This window comes from Bemisia tabaci, chromosome 3, assembly GCF_918797505.1.
Source record: "Bemisia tabaci chromosome 3, PGI_BMITA_v3".
Classification (NCBI taxonomy): Eukaryota; Metazoa; Arthropoda; class Insecta; order Hemiptera; family Aleyrodidae; genus Bemisia; species Bemisia tabaci.
The window spans coordinates 424,405-445,514 of record NC_092795.1 but is presented as its reverse complement, the minus strand read 5'-3'; the positions used below and the strand labels follow the sequence as shown (position 1 = coordinate 445,514).

The window sequence follows — 21,110 nt, the reverse complement described above, 5'->3', positions numbered from 1 at the left end:
CCGAAGAACCGAAGATATCCGTGTAGGTACTCGGGAGTTGGCATTCGGCGGTATCGAGCGGGGAGGAGAGGCAAAGGTAACCCTGGTCGTGGCGGGATCAAGTTCAAACGGGCGCTGGAATTGGAAAGAGAGGAAACGGCAAATAAATAAATAACAAACGTGGAAATAATATCTCCAGTTTTATGCCCGTGACCAAGAGAAGATTACAGAAAAATGTGGAGTCAGGCAGTGAATTATATATAAACAAAAAGGTGGTGCGGTAGACGAGCGAGAGGGCGGGTGGGCGAACCACCAACACACAATTGCCAGATTTCCATTAGAAATCCCACGTATTTATCTTCAAAGGAACGACGCTCACCCAAACTCTTATTTGCATATGATTCCTTTTGGCATAATCGAGAATTTCCCTTGCAATTTTTTTCATCCTTCATCTGAAAGTGCTTTAAGAGCTGATTTCGTAGTATTCTTCCTAATTTTATCATTCATGGGAAATAGTGTAAAAAAAAAAAAAAAAAAAAAAAAAAAAAAAAAATTCAAAGTGTGAAAACTAACCTTCTTGTGACGTCATTTGGCATTTCCCATTTGAACACATGTTTTTCTGCAGACAAGATTATTTTGTCATACATATATCTCCTATATTAATTGTTCAATTTCTAAACCAAGGCTATCCTCGTGTTCAGTTTACTCAGTAACTTCCATTTAAAAAAGGAATCCATCAAATTTCGGGTATCTGCAAATGCTCAGATACATCCAATTTTAAGGCTCTTGCACATTAAAGCTTGCACTTCAGTGGCCGTCATGTCGATGGCTATATCGAAAAATGCTTATATCCATTCCTCCGTTCAATTAAAAATTTTTGATTATTTTTGATTTTTTTTTAAAATGAAAACGAGCCGAATATTCCCGTGCAACTTTTGGTTAAAGTTTTTCATCAAAAGAAATGAAATTAACATGATGTAAAATTTCAACGTTGCGAATAGATGTACACATTCTCCGACTTTTTAGTCATTCATATTCGTCTCAGGGAACCGTGAAAAAAGTTTATATCTTGAACGAGTCATTGACCATTCTTAGTCCATACGAAACATATCGATGCCCGAGGTGTTGAACCGTGTATCTTCGTTTGCGACATTGTAAACCTCCTACCATACATTCTTTCTTTTTTTCTTCGGATTACTAGTCAATTTATTTTCGTGAAACCTCCCTTGATTTTTCTTCCCTGGTAGCAGAATATTCTGTACGCATTTCAAGCTAAGAGGTTAACATTTTTGTCTTCAAAAAAAAATAAAATTGTAGCGGAAATTTTAGAACCCCAAAATGGAGGTGCGTAATTTTGCACTTTGCGTACCGATATGCCCATACAAAATAGATTACTAAAATACATACTGTCTGTTGCATCAGTAGCAAGTCCATGTTCACCATTAAAACTTTTCGATTCAAACCCAGGAAGGATTATCACTTTTAACTCCTTTTAAAAATTTGTTTTTGTTGAAGCCATCAATTTTGGATAAATAATTTGAATTGATTGGTTTTATCCAAGTATTGGTGGATGGAGAAAACGATCGGCTTTTGGGGGGAAGGAAACGACGCAACCCAGCTCTAACAGGACTATTGGCACCTTAAAAAGACCGCCTTCTGGTAATTTTTTAAAAAAAATTGAAGTGTGGGCTCATTCAAAGAGTGTTCCTCTTCAGCAAAATCCATGAAAATTTGCCGCGTGGATCTCTAGAACGAACTTTCCCGCAAAGAACGAAAATTTGGAGAGTCTCGGGCTAAGCCTAGTAAGTAAGAGCTATCACAGCATGATTCTTACTTTGAAAGTCTTCGTGCTGAAAGGAACTTTGTACAAATGAATTAAATCATAGGACGTAGGATTTACATGTCATTCTATGGATTTTGGGATGAGTATGTCATAAGATTGTTAGATCATAGGTGCTTTTACACATACTATAAAATCATGAGAGTAACGCATACCACTTGAAGCGCGAAGTATGGTCAAAAAGTGGTAACCCTTTAGCGTACATAGAATTTGCTTTCAGGCTTCCTTCATAGGATTTTATGTTTTTCACTTCCTCTCAAAACAGTGTGAACCAGCAGCACTATTTGGACTAAATTTTTCAACTAGGAACTACAATTTCTTGCATAGTTTAGGAACAATGCATGTACCATTAGTTTCCTGATGCATAGAAGTGTTTTTACGGATGGGCCAGAAGTTGAAGTTCTCAATTGCAATTTGTAGTCAATTTTACTATCCTTTTAGATAATATTCACGTGCTCCGGAGTTCCTTTGATAAAACTCATCAATACTAAAGTTTCTTCTAGCGAGCATTAAGTGCCACCGAACGAGATAAGCTATTCACCTGAGGGTTAATTGGACTACATTTTGCAATTAGGAACTATAAATTCCGGCCCGGTTTAAAAACAACGTATAAGCATTAGTTTCCCTATGCACTATAAGTGTTTTTTCAGATGAGCCAGAATTTATAGGTCCAAACTGCAAAATGCAGTCCAATTGAGCTGTTGAAAAAGAAATAATTTTCAACTGGTTAAAACAATTAATTAAAGTTTATGCGTCGCGTTAATTTTCCAGGCTGTCGTTATATTATGTTCAAATTGGCAGCAGCGTGGCCAGATGGCTTTTAGCGAAGAGTTAAAAGTGCTGAGTTTGGGGCCCACTACTCAAAATGTAGCCCTTTTAAGTTACCACTTCTCAATTTTTCAATATCCACCTGCAGTTCTTAATTATTAGTTGTCCAACGGGCAGTGATTGCGGGCCGAGTTATTGGTATAAAGGACATCTTATGCCAGTTTTGGTTTATCAGCAAAATCTTATCTACGGATCTGGTCGTCTTCTTGGAAATTCTTGGACCGTTTTGTAAAAATTGTTACGACCAACGTGAAAGCTGTTTTTATGTAGATTAATTGCGTTGATTCCTGCAATAACTTTCATTTTACTCCATGTTTTTACTGCTCGGAAAAATGGACATTTTTCTTCGCAAATAGCCGAATTTTTCCAGAAAATCTGATTTCTCGGGAAACTGATGCATGACCGGAAAAATCGAGGTCTGTTTGAATCCAGTAGCAAAATATACAAGAAATCTCCTAGAAAAAACCTCAGAAGTCTTTCGATCCCTTCGATCAAGCCTTATAATCCGCCGATCTACCCCATATAAATATTATTCAATTTTTTTTGTGTCTAAAAAGAAGGATGAAAATACATTCTTTTCGGTATTTGATGAGGTGAACCTGCATGTGTATATTTTGCTCCCAAAACTGAAAATCATCTTCATCGTTCTTAAACTTTCACCAGTTTCTTGACAAATTGAATTCTTCAACAATTACGTTTTTCCCCGGCTCAATAAAGACTTTTCCTCTCAGATGTAAGACAACCATATCAGATTTACAAGAAATACATAGCGACGGTAAAACTACCAGACCACGTATCTCGGTTTGCAACTTTGTAGACTTCCTGTCATACATCATTTTTTAATTGAAATTTATTTAATGTAAGTTCTTGAAAACTTCCGTGATTTTTCTTCTCTGCACAGAGAAAACTCTGTGAAAATTTCCAGGAATTATAATTATTTGTTCTCTTTCAAAAAAATAAAATAGGAGGGGAGACTTTTAAACACGGCGAACAAGATACGTGGACTGGTAGTTTCACCATCGGTAGGTGGGTTCTTAAGTTCGACCGAAGAATCGTCGGTACAAGAGAAAATACCGAGGCTGCATTTTTTGCTAATATGTAAACAAATGATCTAGAATTTGTTTAACAAGAATAACGTGGATTTTGCTTCACAGGGAAAATGTCTATTTTGCTTTACAAGAAAAAGGTGGGTTTTCCTTGTAAAGAAAAACGTGGGTTCTTCTGCGCATGTTTGAGGGAATGGGATGAATTGAAGACCATCTTTGGAATCAGTGCAAAAATCCTACCCAGAGACCATTTTCAACTAAGTGGTAACCGTTTTTATTTTAAAAAAGGAATCTCCTCAATTCTCTTTTTTATTGATTTTGACAGACGTGATTTTTTCAAATCATTCATTTTTTTAAATGTAAGTAAGTACGATTCATTAGATAAAAAGCGTTGTAATTCTTTGTATGTATCACACAATTGCCGAAAGAAACACCTGAATCTTTGGAATCAGTCCCAAGTGCAACGGAGGGGGGAGGAGGATTAGTTACGAAAAAAGTGGATTTTAGGTGAAGTTAGTGGGCTGGGGTAGAGTTAGCCCGGCTGCAGCGTAGGTATAGAATGATACTTTCCTCGTGATTCCAACAGTGAATGAACAATTGCTCTGAATCACTCGATACGTAAACGAAAGTCATAGAAATCAAATTGTGTGCAAATACAGCGGAACTGTGCGATTGCATCTTCCCGCGGGCAAACGTGAATTCCAGAGTTCAGTTTCGATGGCATAGATCTGCCCCCTGAGAATTTCGTCAGAATATTTTTTGTTTCAATTATTTTTCAGTTGCCACTCATCGGCAGAATAAAGGACAAAAGGCCCATTACGGCTCTCCTCTCCAATGATGATCGTAGTCTCTGTTCGGTTCATGTTAAATATTTAAAGAAGGAATATACGTAGCGTTGAAAAATTCGGTTCATTTCATACGCATTCGTGCAGAGCTACGCGCTGGTTTTGGTTCCGACTCGCAAAAATCGAAGCTTTTTCATTGCTTTTCGAAAAGGAAATGTGATGCTGCCCCATCTCATTCAAAGAGGTAGCTTTGCATACTTCTTTCTGGCACGAAATATCAATTGAAAGCCTACCAAAACCGTTGTAGTGCGGGATTTAATACAAGAGGACTATTTTTTCATGTAAGCAGGGAATTTAAATTTGTCATATTTTGTGGTAAATAAAAACGTGAATATTCTGGTCGAGAGTTGATTTCGGTGATTCTCATATCGCGTTATGCGTGAAATTCTTAAACACATAATAATGGATAGCCGTGCATCATATCTGGTGGGCCATAATGCCTTCATTTATGTCCCTCCTGTACCACCTTGCAAATTACATTTTACCTACTGCTCCTTCAGCTTACTTTCATGTTAGATTCTACGAGTAAATTTTGTGAGAGCTGCTGGATAATAGGCGGAAAATAAGAGAGATGACAGAAAAGTCCCTTTTTAGACTCTCCATTCGATTGAGCGTATTGACCGTTCTCCTTGAATCGATGAAAAAAGCGGAGGAATCTTTAATATAAAAGAGGCCTCACTGCAGGAATTTTCAAGCACGTGAATTTGCTTGCTTTTCGGTGAACAGAACAGGGCATAAATAAAAGGATTTCTGATCGAGCACTGACAAATAGTCTTACTTTGACGATTGAGCGAGCGAATGGATAAAGCAGGAAAGAAGATTATCTACCGAAGGGCGGCAGGGATGGATCACTGTTAGTCTCCTTATGAGAAAGAGACAGAACGAGGAAGTTGCGAGGAGGAATGGAGATAGAAAATAGACATTGAGAGGAATGGGGAAGAGAGTGAGAGAGTGATGCGGGGAGGGTGGAAAGAAAACACAGAGGTGAGAGAGGTGTATGAAGAGGAGAAAAAGAGTGCTTATGCAGCCAGGTACACAAAGTGTGGATGCAAGGATCGGAAACGTTTTCGTTGTGATGTGAGATGGTCTCTCAGTCGACAGCGTGAAATTGAATTGGTTCGTTGTGCCCCCCGATCAAGGTGCCCAATTTGAAGTAGAAACCTATACGTACTCTTCCCGAGACTTGCTATAGATTTACAAACGAGGGATTTGCATACATTCCTGGCAACCCCGCCTCCTTTCTCTCTTTTCTCGCTTCCGTTCCTCCTCCATTTTTCCTAACTTTTCCTCCGTCTACGTTTTCACTTGGCAATACTATCTACGCTATTCATCAGGATTAGCATCTGTCTAATTCTCATCTAGCTAGTCCTTTTCTCATTCAGTATCGGGCTTCTTCTTCCTCTTTTCCTCATTCTTCTTCTTCTTCTCCTTATTTTTTTAAGGGGAAGCAAATATATTTCACATGCATTTTTAAATTAAATCGAGGGGAGCAAGGAGGGAAGACGCCCAACAAATTCACCAGTGGAGGCATATAATTCAGGACGCTCTCCTCAGGATTAAGCTTCATCAAAAATAAAAGTTTCCTGACTTTGGTGGAGCACTAAGACACTTGCCCCGTAAATCTGAGCCCTTAAATTCTGACGGGAGTGCCGCTCGAATAAATTTAAAACAGTTTACGAGATTAAGATAGATCCTCGTTTTGGTCCAATTCGAACGACTGGATTTTCCTCGGGGTCACGGGGCTCTCTCACAAACCGATCCTTTTATACTCAACTAATCTTTCGCAAGAAGAAATACAAACTATGCATCAACCGTGCGACACTCATGATAGGAAGCGACTCTGAGCAACACGAAAAAATATAATTGATCATCAACAAAGTATCTAGGTATTCTCACCTATTTGTTTAATTTTTCTTTTTTTTGGTTTTTTCTCTTGCCTCGTGAGACGGATTGGGGCATCAGCAATCTCATTTTTCCGTACCAATGCTCGGAGAAAAAAACTTCGTGCACGGGACCTGAAGTTGAGGTCATATTGATCTCTGAAGTTTTCAGATCTCGCATCCAAAAACTTGAGGTCCAGCTGCCAAAGTTCGGGTCAGACATCTGAAGTACTTCGGTATATACCGGAGGGTTCGGGTCACACATCTGAAGTGCTCCAGTACATACCTAAGTATGTACTTGAGATGTCTGACCCGAACTTCGACAGTTTGACCTCAAATTCTCGGATATGTGATCCGAAAACTTCAGAGATCCATATGACCTCAACTTCGGGTCCGATGCGCGAAGTTTTTTTCTCCGTGTGGATGGATAAGACAATAAGAAACAAGAGTTGATACCTACCACTCTGAGACTTCCAAGGCATTTTCGTGTTTGTATGTTGACGAGGTCAGACACAATCGTCACAAAATTATCATGCAGAGCAGTCACATTTTTAGAGCGGGCTTTATTCATCATTTCACAAACGCCCGCTGGCCCGCTAACTCACTGTTGTTCACGGACAAAATAGTGCGGTTCTTATCAACACCAAACTTCTTTGGTTCGGGTAACCAATGTATTTGGTCATGGAACCGAGCCCCAATTCAGCTCATGAAAATGTGGTTCTCATTGATTAAACTCAAACCGATTGATCTCTTTTAAAGTTTAATACTGACTATGGGTTTAAAGGCCGAGTGTGGCAAAAACTGTTAGGTTTGCGGCTTTGCGGATGAATACCTGCCGAGCAAATCTGCATTTCGCGCCAAAATCGGCCGTCAGACTTATATTTGGACTGTATTTTGCAATGCGGAACTATAAATTCTGGCTCATCTGAAAAAACACTTATGTGCATGCTATGTGTGTGGAAACTAATGGCACATACGTTGTTTTTAAACCGGGCCAGAATTTATAGTTCCAAATTGCGAAATGCGGTCCATTTAGGCCAGAATTAGATTCAAAAAGAGACCGGAAATGACCAGATCATGATGCATGCTGATAAATTTAGATCCTTCATGAGCAAAAATCGTTGAGTCGAGAAAATTCAGGAAAGGTGGGTCCAAAAACTGCCCTTATCGATACCCCTTATTTCCAGCCACTTGAAATCAAATTACGAACAAAATTCTCTGAAAATATGGAAGAAGAATAGTCACTTATTTTTATGAAAATTTATGTTTTGTGGAATGATGTTTGGCAACGTCTGACGGCTCATACGACGTTTTTCCTGAGGACGGCAGATTGGAGCCTAATTATACGTCGACGAGGCGGATTTTCCAGGGTCGATGGCGGGAAAAAAATATGCATTGATGACGAACAAAGGAGTTGTTTGAAAATCTGCGCCATTCATCGGGAAATGGATGGAGGGGGAGACGGCGGGGAGGAGGGGGAGGACGGAAGAAAATCTGCGGAAGATAAACTCGGCAATTTGAAGACATATTCAGAGCGGTTCTGAGCGAAGGCGTTATCTCGCCGACCTTGTTGACTCTGCGCTCTCTCCTTTCCTTTGACTGCGAGACTGTTTATCTAAAGATGTTAAATATCGCTCAGGGAGTGACTATTAGCGCCACTTTTATTCCCTGTTTGCGATAACCTCTCAGCCTCATCCATTCATGCATCTCCCCGCAGAGTAGTTTCCCCGCTCACCCTCCTCTGCGACTCAATTCTGTCCGTCATTACGCTTAGCGTCTTTCTACTCAAATCGCCACGTCTTTTTTCAATCGTATACGGGGTATCCAAGGATTAAACGGCCGTACTCCAAGTTTATGGTCCAAGTGTGAAACCGCATATCTCCATTGCAGTGTCTCAAAATGGGGAAACAAGCTAACTTCATGCCTTGACATTTACACAGAACAGTCTGCTAATGGAAAAGATAAATCAAGGACGTTTTGGAGAAAATAGGTTGACTGGTTTTCCAAAGAAAAAGTAAAGTTCAACAGGAATAATTCTGCGATGGTGTAAACGGAGATATCGTGGTTCCGCACTTTAAAGACATGCTGAATAGGTGTAAAGAAGACATTTTCCCTCTTAAATGTTTTTTCTGAAAGTGTTTCTCACACTAGTGCCGAAAAAAAAATCCCCTTATTTTATTTTATAAGTTGGACCCGCTCAAATGGGACGCATTCGTCTTGAGCAATTCCAGGGCCGGATTAAGGGGATGGCCACATGGGCCGCGGCCCATGGCGGCAAATTTTGCAATTTTTTTAAATGTAAGTAGGTATAAAAAAAAATCGGATTCAGAAAAAAAATTATGAATGAGAAAATGAGACAAAATCTCTCTTTCCTGAGAGTATAGTAATTTCTAATTTTGTCGTTTTTCGGCGATACAAGAGACATCATGTCTAATTAGTCGAGTTAAGAGAGGAACTAAACACGCAATAAGGCCTGGAGCTCAGCGCAGAGAGGAATGATGACTAGGACTTGAGATGAAAAGGACGCAAGCCCTCAGCACGGCGGTCGACATGTAACACATATTAGCGCCTACAAGACTGCATGAATACTTCACACATTGCGTCAAACACAGTACGGTCAACAGCGGTCGGCGCGGTGTGAAATGCATAGCGCCCACAAGACTGCAGGAATACTTCACGCATTGCGCCAAACACAGTGCGATCAGCGCGGCGCGGCGCAGCGGCGGAAGTTAAGATTATTAAACCACATTTATGTTTGTTCTTTCATAATTTTTTGGTTCATTTCTCATAAATGGAGGATCTTGTCCACACAGAGATAGGTTTACGGAACTTAACTTTCGCGTCAAGTTCCGTGAAATTTTGCTAGTAGTGTTGACAGGGCTTTTGCAAAAAATGTATCCAACACGGGTAAACGCGTCTTATGCACTCATCCCCCTCCGGCACGTTTACTTGACGGTTTGTTATATATATGATGTTTCAAAACGAATGAGAAGGGGGCGGCAGAATACAGGCGGCCCATGGGCGGCAAGTAGGTAAATCCGGCCCTGATTTAGTCCCGACTAAGCGAATGTCCCGATAAACCCAAGTTTCTCAGAAGAAGTTGAAAACAGCGAGAAAATGCTCATTTAGAGATTGGTCCGACGCTGATTTTCTTCTTGGATAAAGAATGTTTTGAGGTTTTCAACGTATTTTTTGAATCGGCGAATGAGTCATGTGAAGCCAGTGGTTCGTCGTCGCCAGAATCTTCGCTTTTAAACTGCTCAGGTTCTGATTGCACATTTTTCGGTGATTTTTACTTGATTTGAATGTTCGTTTGGCAGAAAATTGCCCCGATAAACCCGAGTTTTCTTTATATTGCAAGTATGTAAACGATTCCGTTCTGGGCGATTATCTTCCAGATCTCAATCTAAAGTCATTGATTAAAAGCTTCATTTTTATGTGAAGAAAATGACACCAGCAGAAATTAAAAAACTCTGCACTGACCTTCATATCTCCCGCTAATGACAACATATGTATAGCAATGTACAGGGGTGTATAAGGGTTAAATGATCCTACTGTAGGAGCGTGTCGTATGGGTGCAAATAAGGCAGTTTCCTTCGATAAAGTTTTTTTCCCTTAAAAGCTTCATGCAGAAGCTACGGCCTTTTCAATTTGTCGGGATAATCGTGGTTTTTTCTGAATTTCGGCAGCAGATATGGACCAAAACTCTTGTTGAAAAAGTGTCTAGCTTACATTATTTCAGCGCTGAATTGATTCATGGTCTCAAAAATATCCATACCTCAAGTTAAAGGGGGGGAGGGGGCTGGAGGTTTTAAATTTTTTGGTCAAAATCTTATTCCTTTCTGGACTCCCTACAAGCCCCTTTTAACTTGAGATTTCCAAACCGTCACACGTTTTCCCTCAAATAGTGGAAGTATGATTTTGCAGACATTTTACACCATTTTGCTTTTCTGCGTTATTTCGAGAGTGATACATTTTTTTTTGGCAGGTGTAATTTTCAATTCTGCCAGTAACAATTCCATTCAATTCTAGGTGCAATCCATTGACAGCCCTCTAACTCCGCCTTCCCTTATTCCGCCTGCACCAATATTAGCCTTTCAGTAATACCCTCCTATTTTCGAGAGGGTGTTCTGGAAGTATAAGAATCGCACCAGCAAGGTTAGAATGTCAAGTAGAAAAGTGACGTTGAGATATGAGGCTCCTAGTAAGTTCTGGATCTTTCCCGTAGTTTCATTTTCTTCTACGTCAGCGCGGGGACTATCGAGGCCTCGTCTAAAATTGCATTATTGACTTCAAAGAAGGGAACGGCTGAGCAGGAAAAATACAATCCACACGCGTCAAGTTTGCAGGTTAGTGCGGAAAAAGAACAAATGGAAAAGAGATATATGCCTCCAGATTCGGCCGTGAGCTAGTTTCATTTGTGTTGTTTCCTCTTAAAATGTTACGAGTGTGAGGAGCACAAAAAACGCCCAAGAGGTGGAGAGGGGAGTGGAGGAAGATAAATAAAACAACAGATGTTTTCTTTTTTGCTTCCTTAAATTCAAGTTCTCCTTTACGGATTAAACAGAAATAAACCGTAGGCGAGGGAGAGGGCTGGGGAGTCCCAGAAAGTGCGACGACTTTTAGCACCGAACAATGACACTGATGCCATGTTTGCTATGCATCAAAGGAAGCAGTAACGATTTTTTAAAATCCGACAAATTTAACTTAAATCAACCGATTGTTCAAACTGAAATTGCAAAATCTGTTTTATTTATGAACAACGAAAGTCATAAGAAAGCAGGAACAATGCAGTAATTAACATAATTCCATTAATTAATTGACGTTGATCCAGGCAAGACATCAGTAAGTTGACATTATTATTCTATGAGAGCAGTAGCGACTGCTTGGTGCAAGCAACATCCCTTTCTTGCCAGTTTCTAACTTACGAATTTGTTTTTCGATCGTCATAAAAGAGATCATACAGGAGATAGAACGCGTACTTGCTTTTGTACCATCTTGCCTAACGTGAAACAAATTAGTCATTTTTTACACTGTCGAAAGCGAATTTGTGTACAGCTTGTTATGGCTAACCGCTTGTTTTATCTGATATTCAGATAATAAACATACATTATTTAGTAATTATCAGCTCAATCATCACATGCACATCCGTGTGTATGAAAACTTCGGTGTATGAAAGAATCGGTCAAAATCGTCGGTTACTCAGAGACAAATGGAGATGAAGGAAGTATCCAACTGAACTACTCTGCCGCGCTAAGGAAGAACGCCGTATGAACCTTCAGGTGTTGCCAAATTTCCTTTGATAAAACACAAATTTCCTGGTAAATTTTTGAATATTTTCCTCCCATTTTTCAAATAATTAAGTTTGCAATTTTACCTCGAGATTCTGAAAATATAAAGAAAAAATATTCATAACTTTCCTCAAAGATAAACCTTTTATGGGAGGAAATTTGGCAACTCTCAAATGTTGATACGGCGTTTTTCCTTAGGACGGCAGTATGGTTTCTCCGGATGTCACTCGTAGGATGCGGCTTGCGCTCGCAGTAGCCAGCGCATTCGACTATCACCAAAGCGACCCAGGCTCAATCCTAGAGCTTGGAGGCTCGCGCCTCATTTCCATCTAGCTTGTCAAATTTTCACCCAATGATTTGGTCAGTGTGGCCGCCGCCCCCCCCCCCCCCCCCGGAAAAAACCACTGTCCGCACGTTTGGATTACTTCGTGTTCTTCTTCTCATATCGACACGGATGTCAGTTACTTTTTCTTACCGTGCGGGACCTATTTTACGCGTCGTAGATTAGAAATGCATCTTGATCATGCGGAATTTAAATTCTACCAAATTCTAGAGAATGAAGCATTCTGATTGATTAGAAAATGGAAAGTCCATTCATTGATTTACGTGAAAATAATTAGATGTAAGATCCCGTTTGTGAATTGTCAAAATTATTGGACCGCGTTTAGGAAGGAACCAAGCTATATCAGCTATTGCCACATTTAACTAAACAATTTAATTATTTACAAGAGAACGTTTTTGCGGATTACTTTGAAATTTTTGATAAATTTGCTTCGTACTATGCAAAAAATTGACTGAAATTTGCAGAAAAATCCAAACAACCGTTTCCATGTAAAAAATTAAATGTCCAATTAAATCTGGCAGAATGTGATGTGGCTTGGTTGTTTTCTGCTTAACGCGGTCCAATCCTCGGTGCTGCCACTGTCTAATTCTCTTGATGTGGCATCCGAGGTCGCCGAGGGAAAATATAGCGCGAGGCTCGGCTGAGTTTCAGGAAAAAAACCGAAGGCAGTCGAGTGTTGAAAACTTCACTCAGAGACGAGGCCAATTTTGCAGGAAAGAAATCTCATTTCTCAGCTATGAGAATATACGCTTGCCTAAACTACTCTTGAAGAACAAAAATGAGTCTTCCAGGACAAATATTAAAATATTAGCCTTGTAAATGTATGGAGTTTCATTTCGTGAGTGATAGCTCTGTTGCCATTGAAACTTTTTTGTGCACTCGCAAATTGCAAAGAGTTGAAAAATTTCATGAAAAATCTAAGGGTTCCAAGTGTCAGTGTATGAGGCAGCGGTCCTCTACACAAAACCTTTTTGAGTGGCAGTATCTTATAAATATGTCAGTTGTGTTAGACACAGAATAGGATTGAAATAATGACAGAGTATAGATGAGAAAAAAGTTAAAAGTCCGGCCAAACTCCAAGTTTCCATGCCAGATATTAACGGAGGGATCGTCCTTCAAATGATTCGTCGTTTAAGGTCATCCACCGGGGTGATGCATACCATGGTTTCTTTCACCTTGCTTTCATCCGTGTTTTAGGTAAAGCAATCTGTGCCAATTCAAATATTTTTTGGTCCACGCTATTAGAGTCCGTACAGCCCTTCGTGAGTCCTTGAGCTTTTATGAACATTAAATGCATTTCTGTTAAAATCAAAGAGTCATAAACTCAGCTATAACAGCTCAACTAGCTATAACATTCTTCTTCCTATTGACACTAAAAAAGACGTGAAAAGTAATTTCTGAAGCTCTGAAACTAGATCCCAGAAAAAAGTAGGGTTAAGCATGATGACCTTGATGCAACCAATCGCGAGTGATCGCTCTCAGCAGTTGCAGATGTCTCTCTCCCACCGTGAGCTGTCTTTCTCGCTCTTACAGATATCCCTTAAGATAATCTGGGATCAAGTTTTTGCTTTTATTATTGAACATTCAAATCTCGCGTTTGTTTCTAAGCATTACAGACGTATGCTGCTAGAACTTATGAGTCTTAGAATTTAATACATCTATTGTATATTCAAATAATCACCAATTTCGGAGCCGGATTTTAGCAGCGCGACGTGGTGGATTTTTTCGGAACTGCAGCTGAAGATTCACCTTAAACTTCCTGTAATCACAATGTAAGCATATAGGTCTTCCTACGGAAAAGAGTTGTTCGAGGCGTGACTTAAAGCACGGCCCTCAGATAGCTGAGTCAATCCAAAGTGGTTCCTCTAGTGGGCATGCTCTCCCTACGCAAGCACCCCAGTTGAGGGATATGAAAATGTAAGACGTCGTATTTGCACCTGACAGGGACAGGGGCTCAGGGCTTGTGGCAATAAACGCACTGCCCTTGAGTGTCGAGGCAGGAGGCCGTAAACTGCTTTGCACTTGTGAGGAAAATTGATAAGTGAGCTCTCTCAGGACTCGGGAGTCGCGCAAGTCGAGTCAACGAGAATTTAGATTAAAGCAACGTTGAAGCTACCTAAACGAGGAAGCGTGACTAGGCTCTGCTCTGCGTGAACGTCCGCCCCCCCCCCCCTCCCTCAAATTCCGCACTCTTGCCAAATCCATCCTAATGATTCATCACTTCCAGCTACATGCACACTGGGGTACAGGGTGTCTTCAAGTCTTGAGCACTGAGTTTTTTAAGGACGTACCGAAAAAGTATGGAAATTCCGCCAAAAAATGCGGAATTTTTCGCATATCCCGCGCTGATTTTTTAAGACAACCTCAAAAGTATGCGAATCCTTGCGCATTGATTATTAGTGAAATTTGTCTGCTAGATCGCGATTGTGCAGTCGGTTGATCTTCAAAATCTTCGAATTTTGAGGCCACATTATTTTCGTCACGATTCGCTCGTGATTTCTAAATTTTCAAAATTTCTCGCATTCCGTCACATAGGAGCACTAGAAAAGTACTGGTTTTTTCTTCTGAGGAGGTACTAAACTTTTTGAGAAAGTACTGAAAAAGTACTGCTAACGGCCTTTTTTGGCCAGCCTTTCCTGGTAGACACCCGGGGAAAAACTAAGCCGGTTATTCAACGTTTACACACACGAAATATCACATACGGTAGATTTGAACCGTAGATTTTGGTGATTATGATAAATTCTATGAATAGTGAATCTATCACGCCCACCGTAATTTTACTACGAACGCGGTAAACCTACTAAGCTTGTAATAGTGCTAGAACTGTGCTTATCAATAAATATACAAAAATTCAGGTTTTACTGTGTACTTCCGGTTGCTATTACAACGTGTAACCATAGGATGACGGTGTTTTTTCTAGTGAAGGTAATTGCGTGTCTTCTCTTAACAATTTTAGAATCGGAATTATTTTATAAAGAGGAAAATATGGAGCCTCGAGTTCTAGGAGATAAGAGCCATTCTGGCTGGATCAAGGACAATTTTGGAAGTATTTTTCCATTATTTTAATAATCCTCAAGTTAAAAGCGTTAAAATCTACCTGAGTCGTGGCAACGTCGCAAGCCATACACTTGCAATATGTGTCTTGCTGCGTCAAGTAATCGAATATTTTCCACTGTCTCGCGTTTGCGGTGCAATTAAACCCTCTAATAAGGTGCTCATATATTCAACAAAATTTAATAATGTCATGCCTTCCTCACAACCGCAACTTGGCGATGGCTTCCTATACCTCCCTCTAGTGAGGCCCTCTGATTTCTTATCAGCCGTCAATATCTTTATTATTTTCTTAATCGTTTATATTTTTAGTCTCAACTTAAAGGCGAGTGAAAAGTGTCGATCCTTTTTGATATCTCGAAAATAAAGACCTCAAAATCGAGCCGCATTCGGCTTATACCATACCATAATAAATCTTACTATAGTAAAAAAAAATAAGGCCTTTTTTGTGTGTACGTCCGTGTCATTTCGCATTCTCATTGGTCTTTCATTAACCAATCAGAAAACGTCATTGAAAATCCCCGGGAAATTTAAATGTATTCTTCCGTAAAGGAATTATTGATAGGTAGACAGGTATAAAAATGGGATGTATTTCTTCTAATAACCAGGATAAAAGGGAGGATTATTACCTATACAGGATAGTCATGGATGAACGGGATGTACCTATATTAATAAACCGGGATAACAGGAAGGATATCGATCTTTGTGTATCGATATTCGATACATCGTTTGTTCTAAAGCTGTATTGACTGGGATAAAACGGGATTTCTTCATAATAACCGGGATAAAAGGGAGGAATTTTACCTATACAGGATAGTCATGGATGAACGGGATGTACCTATATTAATAAACCGGGATAACAGGAAGGATATCGATCTTTGTGTATCGATCTTCGATACATCGTTTGTTCTAAAGCAGTATTGACTGGGATAAAACGGGATTTCTTCATAATAACCGGGATAAAAGGGAGGAATTTTACCTATACAGGATAGTCATGGATGAACGGGATGTACCTATATTAATAAACCGGGATAACAGGAAGGATATCGATCTTTGTGTATCGATCTTCGATACATCGTTTGTTCTAAAGCAGTATTGACTGGGATAAAACGGGATTTCTTCATAATAACCGGGATAAAAGGGAGGAATTTTACCTATACAGGATAGTCATGGATGAACGGGATGTACCTATATTAATAAACCGGGATAACAGGAAGGATATCGATCATTGTGTATCGATATTCGATACATCGTTTGTTCTAAAGCAGTATTGACTGGGATAAAACGGGATTTCTTCATAATAACCGGGATAAAAGGGAGGAATTTTACACCTATACAGGAGAGTCATGGATGAACGGGATGTACCTATATTAATAAACCGGGATAACAGGAAGGATATCGATCTTTGTGTATCGATCTTCGATACATCGTTTGTTCTAAAGCAGTATTGACTGGGATAAAACGGGATTTCTTCATAATAACCGGGATAAAAGGGAGGAATTTTACCTATACAGGATAGTCATGGATGAACGGGATGTACCTATATTAATAAACCGGGATAACAGGAAGGATATCGATCTTTGTGTATCGATATTCGATACATCGTTTGTTCTAAAGCTGTATTGACTGGGATAAAACGGGATTTCTTCATAATAACCGTGATAAAAGGGAGGAATTTTACCTATACAGGATAGTCATGGATGAACGGGATGTACCTATATTAATAAACCGGGATAACAGGAAGGATATCGATCTTTGTGTATCGATCTTCGATACATCGTTTGTTCTAAAGCAGTATTGACTGGGATAAAACGGGATTTCTTCATAATAACCGGGATAAAAGGGAGGAATTTTACCTATACAGGATAGTCATGGATGAACGGGATGTACCTATATTAAGAAACCGGGAAAACAGGAAGGATATCGATCTTTGTGTATCGATCTTCGATACATCGTTTGTTCTAAAGCTGTATTGACTGGGATAAAACGGGATTTCTTCATAATAACCGGGATAAAAGGGAGGAATTTTACCTATACAGGATAGTCATGGATGAACGGGATGTACCTATATTAATAAACCGGGATAACAGGAAGGATATCGATCTTTGTGTATCGATCTTCGATACATCGTTTGTTCTAAAGCAGTATTGACTGGGATAAAACGGGATTTCTTCATAATAACCGGGATAAAAGGGAGGAATTTTACCTATACAGGATAGTCATGGATGAACGGGATGTACCTATATTAATAAACCGGGATAACAGGAAGGATATCGATCTTTGTGTATCGATCTTCGATACATCGTTTGTTCTAAAGCAGTATTGACTGGGATATAAAACGGGATTTCTTCATAATAACCGGGATAAAAGGGAGGAATTTTACCTATACAGGATAGTCATGGATGAACGGGATGTACCTATATTAATAAACCGGGATAACAGGAAGGATATCGATCTTTGTGTATCGATCTTCGATACATCGTTTGTTCTAAAGCAGTATTGACTGGGATAAAACGGGATTTCTTCATAATAACCGGGATAAAAGGGAGGAATTTTACCTATACAGGATAGTCATGGATGAACGGGATGTACCTATATTAATAAACCGGGATAACAGGAAGGATATCGATCTTTGTGTATCGATCTTCGATACATCGTTTGTTTCTAAAGCAGTATTGACTGGGATAAAACGGGATTTCTTCATAATAACCGGGATAAAAGGGAGGAATTTTACCTATACAGGATAGTCATGGATGAACGGGATGTACCTATATTAATAAACCGGGATAACAGGAAGGATATCGATCTTTGTGTATCGATCTTCGATACATCGTTTGTTCTAAAGCAGTATTGACTGGGATAAAACGGGATTTCTTCATAATAACCGGGATAAAAGGGAGGAATTTTACCTATACAGGATAGTCATGGATGAACGGGATGTACCTATATTAATAAACCGGGATAACAGGAAGGATATCGATCTTTGTGTATCGATCTTCGATACATCGTTTGTTCTAAAGCAGTATTGACTGGGATAAAACGGGATTTCTTCATAATAACCGGGATAAAAGGGAGGAATTTTACCTATACAGGATAGTCATGGATGAACGGGATGTACCTATATTAATAAACCGGGATAACAGGAAGGATATCGATCTTTGTGTATCGATCTTCGATACATCGTTTGTTCTAAAGCAGTATTGACTGGGATAAAACGGGATTTCTTCATAATAACCGGGATAAAAGGGAGGAATTTTACCTATACAGGATAGTCATGGATGAACGGGATGTACCTATATTAATAAACCGGGATAACAGGAAGGATATCGATCTTTGTGTATCGATCTTCGATACATCGTTTGTTCTAAAGCAGTATTGACTGGGATAAAACGGGATTTCTTCATAATAACCGGGATAAAAGGGAGGAATTTTACCTTTACAGGATAGTCATGGATGAACGGGATGTACCTATATTAATATACACATCATGATACACCTAAAACACATCAAACACAACAAACACATCATGAAACACAATCAAACACATCAAACACAACAAACACATCATGAAACACAATCAAACACATCAAACACACCATGAAACACAATCAAACACAACAAATCGCATGTATCGATAATCGCACGTTTCGATAACCGCATTTATCGATTCCAAATTCCCCCAAATTTCCCCATTTATATATATATTCTCCGATATATTCTCCGATTAAATCGCAATTTATGGCGATCACTACTACTCGGGAATTGCAGCAGCAAATCCAAAAATTGTTACGCATCACCGCCACTCTTTAATTTAAATATCAAACCGACCTGTGGCCTTTTATCAAGGTTAATATAAATACATCCCGTTTTATTAATGACAAACCTATTATATTTCGTTTATATTATATTATATTCTATCCTATTTGCTTTCCATCCATTTTATTTTATCCCATATAAACCGTTTCAAACTGATTATTCACCTTTTTTTAAAACTCCAACCTTAATTGAAGTAAGTTTTTAGCTAAATTGAAGATGATCTTTTGAATGAATAAGCACTTAACAGAACTTCAGCAGTATTAATATTAATACAATTTACGAGAATAATGTAAATTAAAAAAAATTAAGTGATATTTTCATAACGAATTGACAGAATATACGAGGGGGTTGGGCCGCAAAGCGGCCAGGGGGCGGAGCCCTCTATCTTACTATAGTAAAAAAAAATAAGGCCTTTTTTGTGTGTACGCCCGTGTCATTTCGCATTCTCATTGGTCTTTCATTAACCAATCAGAAAACGTCATTGAAAATCCCCGGGAAATTTAAATGTATTCTTCCGTAAAGGAATTATTGATAGGTAGACAGGTATAAAAATGGGATGTATTTCTTCTAATAACCAGGATAAAAGGGAGTAATTTTACCTCCTATACAGGATAGTCATGGATGAACGGGATGTACCTATATTAAGAAACCGGGAAAACAGGAAGGATATCGATCTTTGTGTATCGATTTCGATACATCGTTTGTTCTAAAGCAGTATTGACTGGGATAAAACGGGATTTCTTCATAATAACCGGGATAAAAGGGAGGAATTTTACCTATACAGGATAGTCATGGATGAACGGGATGTACCTATATTAATAAACCGGGATAACAGGAAGGATATCGATCTTTGTGTATCGATCTTCGATACATCGTTTGTTCTAAAGCAGTATTGACTGGGATAAAACGGGATTTCTTCATAATAACCGGGATAAAAGGGAGGAATTTTACCTATACAGGATAGTCATGGATGAACGGGATGTACCTATATTAATAAACCGGGATAACAGGAAGGATATCGATCTTTGTGTATCGATCTTCGATACATCGTTTGTTCTAAAGCAGTATTGACTGGGATAAAACGGGATTTCTTCATAATAACCGGGATAAAAGGGAGGAATTTTACCTATACAGGATAGTCATGGATAAACGGGATGTACCTATATTAATAAACCGGGAAAACAGGAAGGATATCGATCTTTGTGTATCGATCTTCGATACATCGTTTGTTCTAAAGCAGTATTGACTGGGATATAAAACGGGATTTCTTCATAATAACCGGGATAAAAGGGAGGAATTTTACATCCTATACAGGAGAGTCATGGATGAACGGGATGTACCTATATTAATAAACCGGGATAACAGGAAGGATATCGATCTTTGTGTATCGATCTTCGATACATCGTTTGTTCTAAAGCAGTATTGACTGGGATAAAACGGGATTTCTTCATAATAACCGGGATAAAAGGGAGGAATTTTACCTATACAGGATAGTCATGGATGAACGGGATGTACCTATATTAATAAACCGGGATAACAGGAAGGATATCGATCTTTGTGTATCGATCTTCGATACATCGTTTGTTCTAAAGCAGTATTGACTGGGATAAAACGGGATTTCTTCATAATAACCGGGATAAAAGGGAGGAATTTTACCTCCTATACAGGATAGTCATGGATGAACGGGATGTACCTATATTAATAAACCGGGATAACAGGAAGGATATCGATCATTGTGTATCGATCTTCGATACATCGTTTTGTTCTAAAGCAGTAATGACTGGGATAAAACGGGATTTCTTCATAATAACCGGGATAAAAGGGAGGAATTTTACCTATACAGGATAGTCATCGATAAAACGGGATGTACCTATATTAATAAACCGGTATAACAGGAAGGATATCGATCTTTGTGTATCGATCTTCGATACATCGTTTGTTCTAAAGCAGTAATGACTGGGATAAAACGGGATTTCTTCAGAGTGACCGGGATAATATGCAGTAATTTTACCTATACAGTATAGTCATTTATAATAGTGGATGTAACTATCACTGAAAAAAAAGTAGTTAGCGTTGAGAACTAATTTGGTAAGTTCTCGCCAAGTAGAATCAAAATTAGGCTTCAGAACTAATTTATTGTACTGAAGCACCAATCAATTCGCTTCATACGCTGACTTGACTTTACTAGAGC

The 21,110-nt window shown here is 39.1% G+C and overlaps 1 protein-coding gene across 1 annotated transcript in view; it reads left to right on the top strand.

Moving 5' to 3' along the window:
• The window catches only part of CARPA (Carbonic anhydrase-related protein A), a 136,129-nt gene that overhangs the window by 55,862 nt on the left and 59,157 nt on the right, over positions 1 to 21,110 (top strand). The window lies entirely within an intron of this gene.